Source organism: Protopterus annectens, chromosome 14.part0, assembly GCF_019279795.1.
Source record: "Protopterus annectens isolate FY-2018-M chromosome 14.part0, PAN1.0, whole genome shotgun sequence".
NCBI lineage: Eukaryota > Metazoa > Chordata > Ceratodontiformes > Protopteridae > Protopterus > Protopterus annectens.
Genome location: NC_056748.1, coordinates 941,922,446 through 941,928,440, shown reverse-complemented (window position 1 = coordinate 941,928,440; position 5,995 = coordinate 941,922,446).

Genomic DNA, 5,995 nt, shown 5'->3' with positions numbered 1-5,995 from the left:
TAGAACTGTTTAGATGTGTAGTAAGATATCACAACATCTTGTAGCAGTTTGTTCTTTCAACTTATTTTTTTGTATAGTATTTCTAATGCAATCTTTATTGTATTGGATTATACTGTATTTGTATTGCACTGTATGTGGAGCTTTTCTCCCCGGGCCTCTGCTGAAAACAGGTTTTGTAGACCCAGTCAGACCACCCCGGTAAACAAATGTCAAATAAATAATAAATTAAATAAATAAATGGATTTCTTGAATATTTACGTAAACTGGCTTCAGCTATTTTTCTAGCCAAAAAAAAGTCTGCTTCTGTTGTTTGGCAACTGTAAGCATTTACATTAAATGAAACTACTTAAAGAGTTGTAGTGTAGAATTGCAATGCTCTGCTCTTAAATTGTTCTAACATGTACAACTGAGTAAATCAATTAAAATTACACCCAGCATCTGATAACTCCAAAAGAAGAATCATAGAAGCCAAACTGTGAATGCCTCTTTTTTTCCTTAGCTCTTGCATCATTAGTTCTAGAACTCAGCCTGGGACAGAGCAAAGAAAAATTCCCAAAAGCTCATAAGTAAATACTAGGCTAGGGCTAGCTACCCTTAAAGGGCCATTTTAAGCCAAGCCAATTTCCATTTTTGTGTTTGAAATAACCTATCCCATTTGGTGTTAGACAGGCCTTACCCATCACATGATCATTAATTATATATTATCCCATCAGTGAATAACCATCTACCCATATAAAGATGTATATCAGAAAAATCAGTAAGGAACTGAAAAAATATCATCAGCAAAGTAAATCTAAAATAGCAGCTAAATATACAGTTAATTAAAAAATCCTTCTTCATCTACATTAGAAAACTAAGAAACAGCATCCAAATATGCTCTAGGTTAATTCATAATGACATTACCAACTCTGACCCTAAAAATATTGAGGCATGCATGAATGGGCGTGCCTTCGTTGAAGTTTGTGCGTCAGGGCTGGTAACTCGGCACGTAAAAATCCACTACCAAACATTAGCGGACCGGAGTTCCGCTGTGGCTACCCCTAACCGGGATAAGCCGAAAGACACAACAACAACAACAACAACTAGCAGATAAAATCAGTATTATCTTTACATCACCTACAGTTATTCAAGTTTCACAGACCCCTGAGCCCCTACTCAGTCCTTTAATTACCACGGAGCAATTCTTAATTGCCCTCTCCAAGGCTAAAAGTACCACTTCCTTGGGCCCCAATAATTTAGCTGTTTGCCCCAAATAGTGTCAAAACATGCCCTGTCTGAGCCTTTCCTAAATCTCTTTAAATTAAACCTCACCACAGAATATGTTCTTGAAGCCTATAAAATGGCCATTGTGATGCCCCTATACAAGACTGGCCAAACCTCGTATCCCAGTAATTAATAAAGCCTAATAAATAAAGCCATGGGATGCATTGCACAGTATGTCTTAAATACCATTAGCATTAGAAGTCTTACTGACCTAGACCCGCAAACTTTGTTAAGGGCTAGATCATGACTACTAAATTTAGTGCTTTTGTTCAAAAAGGTACTAGAAGTTATGAATAGGGTTTATGTTTTCCACATGGCATACATAGAACTGACAAAAAGCTTTCAAAATTATCCCTCATGGAGGTATTGTAAACATGCTTAATGACCTAAACAATGACCTGATGTTGTGAAATAGATAGCAAATTGTCTGACTGACCATTAAACCAGGAGTCACCTAGAAAAGCAAAATTCGATTAGTGGTGTACCTCAACAATCCATGCTGGGAACCATCATGTTAATATTTGTTTCTCTGATCTTCAAATTACAAATCAGGAACATTGGCCTATTAATTTTGCTGATGACTGTAAGCTAAGTATTGTAGTATGCTAAGCTTTGGATACTGTGATGGTACAGAAAGGGTTATCTATATAAATAACTAATATAAAGGTAATAGCTACAAATTGCATGCAAAAAAGTGTAGCACTGTTACATTTGGCAAATACAATTTTTCTGCTACCTACAGTATTTAAGACACCCCCTCCCCAGATTGAATTATTCATCAAAGATCTTGGTACTTTATAGATAACTACATAGCCTTTGATCGCTGTGTTGCAACACTGATAAGGAAATCCTTCTGTCTGTCCCAAATACAATCCAAAGGCATCTCATCTTGGTCTTAAGATGTTATCACTCCTCTGTATACAGCCCTCATTTTGGCATGAATCTATCCAAACACATCAGACAACTGGATAGACCCAGTGATCAGGGGATACTAATTTATGGTTCACAAACAATGTCTTAGATTTTATGCTGGGAAACTAAACACAAACTTGAAAGAAGTAATAAGTGATCATATGTCTGAAATAAGGTGAAAATCATGTACAAACGTCTTGTACAAACATATATCAGAAAATAATAAAGAACATATTTTTTGAATTTGCTGTATTGCTGGTAGTGCAAGAAAATATAAGAGGAAGTGACCTAGTAAAATTAACAGTATACAAGGAATACAAGTGAATTAGTATTTTAAGATATGATAGGGAACCTGTTGTAAATGGTATGAATAGTATAAAACAGGCCTTGAAGCTAAGGCCGATTAGAAAATAACTGTTATTTTAAAATATTCATTATTTATAGAGTTAGTAGTTGTGATAGCTGCAACTAGTACACCTACTTTAATTGATTTCAAGTCATGTGACAAAAATTGACCAATGTGAGAAATTTGGGAAAACCATACTTATTTAATAGTGAATTCATTTATCTTCTAATACTGATGAAGTAAACACTTGCACCAGTTTGTTCTAAATAAAATGAACTCTCTTGTTGTTCCCAAACTTATTGCAATTGTTTTGTTGGTTCCCTGCTCAGTAACTATCAAGCATTATTATGAACTTGATAAAGTGGATACCAGAGAATGAATAACAGAAAGAACACTTTACATAAGGTGTTATCAAAGAATCAGAATAGTTCAAGCTAATTCTTAAAAAAATATTTGCTTATGATCAACAAATTAACCATTTTTCCTTTAGCTCCCTTTCTTCTCTTTCTCTCGCTCTCCTTTGACATGCTTCATGTCATCTTAAAATCTTCTGCAGAGTTATTTGTTTCCACCGCATTGCAAAGTCTTCCATTTATGCCATCACGCTCTGAGACTTGATATAGATACATGTTACTGTTGACAGGAGACTGTCACATGTCACTAGGTAATGCATAGCTCCTATTGTGTATGTGGTCTGGTGAGCTGTGTATTCAGGAGGGCAAACTATATTAGTTTTTGTCATTAACAATTCTTGATAGAAGTAATGTGGCACATGTCAACATGTATTACTTGCAATGCATTCTGGAAGGGCTGTGTTTTTGGAAAGGCAACATTCACAACAGAGAAATTGTTTATGAATGCTGGTTTCGTGCCATCATTTTAGCTGCTCATCAATCAATAATAAAATCACCTGGCAGCTGTTCCTTTCTTGTGCCCTGTCCTGTCATATTCCACCTGTCCCATGCACTTCAATACACTCAACTGACTTACTGTATGCATGTATTCCTGAGAAACAGAACTTCTAAGGCTGAAGCTTTTGTCATATGTTGGTGGCCCCTTCTTGCTCTTTCAATTTTCTAAACTCAGATCTTTTGCAGTCACACTTTTATATTTTTCTGCATTAGATCTTATTCTGTCTTTCCTTGTTTTAAGTGAAGAGTTCCGGGTCATATACTGTTAATTCACAGCCTTGTCCACCCATCCTCCCACTGGTCATCCTTGTTTCACTTCTCTGCACTCGTTTCTATCTCCTAGAGATCTTTCATGATCCCTTACAACCTGTCCGTAGAACTAAATGACACCTTGCACAACACCATTTGAAACCTACAGAACACATCCCACCACTCTTCCAGAATGAAAACTTCAAGAAAGCAACATCGATCTGGAATTCTGACCTGTCAGTGTAATTAATTGTTTTGTTTTTACACTATTGAATTTCTTTCTTCAGTGTGATTTTTTTTTTTAATATACCCTACTGAACTGTACACAGTCTGGGTAAAGCTAACCTTGTACAGCAGGAGGATTTCAGCATCCTTTATACTGAGGTATTTTATGAGGTGCACCTAATACATGAACTGACATGGCAACCACCTTTCCAGCCTGAATACTTCTAGCTTCCTTTCTTCTGTCATCATCAGTAGGGTGATTTCTGCCAATTACATTTTTTTCAGGTTTTTTTTCTTCTAAAATGATTCACCTTGTATTTTTATTTAACTTTAACCATAGTTTTCACATTTCAGAATCCTTGATAATCATTTTCATTCCTCAATAACTCACTTTATTTGTTATACATGCCAGTGCCTATCCGCATGGCATATGCAAATTTACATTGCCCAGATGCATCATGAATCACTAATGCCATTTTCAGTGAAGACTGTTCATTTCAGAAAAGATAAGTAAAATGGCTCTCAGAAGGAAACTATCTGTAAAAGTACAAAGAATTTTGTGTGAGGGTCAAAGGCTGACATCCCCTGCTTGTAGTAGTAACCATTGGGTCTATATTACCTTATCAAAAAACCTAGTCAGCAAACACCTGTCTGAGGACCACTAAACAGCGAACTGTCACGTCTTCGAACGGCCTTTTCATCAAATTTTTTCCTTGGGGAAAAAATCGCTTGGCCAACCAAAAACAAGACAATATTTCAAACCCTTCAAAATGGGGGACTTCACCCTCCACACCCCCCCCCCCAATGTGGGAGTCTGTGCACCCCACACTCCCCTAACTAAATATACCAACTCCAAGATCACACTACAGTGGGAAAAGGGCAAATTCCTGATGATGGCCAAGCGATTTTTTCCCCCTAGAAAAAATTTGCTGAGGTGGCCGTTCGAAGACATGAGAGTTCACTGTTTATTGGTCGAACAGATGTTCGCTGACTAGGTTTTTCGATAAGGTAATATAGACCTATAACCCACATCATAAATCTGTTGCCATATCTTAAGGAAATGGGCAAAAATACTTTATATAAATGTTGATCTGATAAGTTGAGTTTGACAGTTTAGATTTTATTATTTTGCTGTCAAATTCGTTGTGTGCTGGTTTTCTCCTTTTGTTCATAGCTTTTATTATTTATTTTCATTTCTTGACTTTCTTGCCTGGGATTATATTTGATAACATGCCTTTACCAAAACTGTATGAATCCTGCCAACAATGTCTGCATGCTATTTTGTACAATTTCATTTTGCTGGTATATTCTAGTTCCAGTATTACTTGCATTAACATACCATTCTGATGTTCACAAATACAGAGCTACATCCTAAACATTTACTTTAATGCAGACATATTCAAATTCTTATGCACAAGACACTATACCACAGCAAAATAGCTTGAGAAGTCCACATACTACCAATTCAGCCCTACCCAGCACCAAATAACATGTTGGTTTCTGGTTGCTGTTTTGCTACATTTTGTACAAGGACATGTTATAAGTCTTTGGAATGCTTTAAAACAGAAGTCATACTGCAGAATGTATAGATACAGATGTAGTCACAGATATAGATATAGATATAGATAAAGATATAAAAGGTATTTTTTGTTCTAGAACATGCTAGTGGAAAGCATTTATGATCTTAAACTGATTAATTAGTTAAGTAAGTGATTCTAATTAAATCTCATAGCTTAAACAACTTCTCATTCTTCATTGGAAGATTGTCAGTGCAATCATCCCCTTATGACCTAAGATCTATCCTCCCTACTACCCTATACAACCTAAATATCCCACACAATAAATTACATGAAATGAACAGTGCTTTTTAAATTTTAGCTTCAGAGATATTAGAAACACTTACAATGCATAAGAAAATCCATTCCTTTGTACCCCGAATTTTAAACAAAACATATGAATTACCTTCTTAATGATCCATAATTCAAGTGCTTCCTAAATGAGAAATCATGTAATTTACTTACACCACATGTAATTTCCTTAATCTCCAAGTACATAGTAACACACCCTTTTCCATATCTGTGCAGCTTCA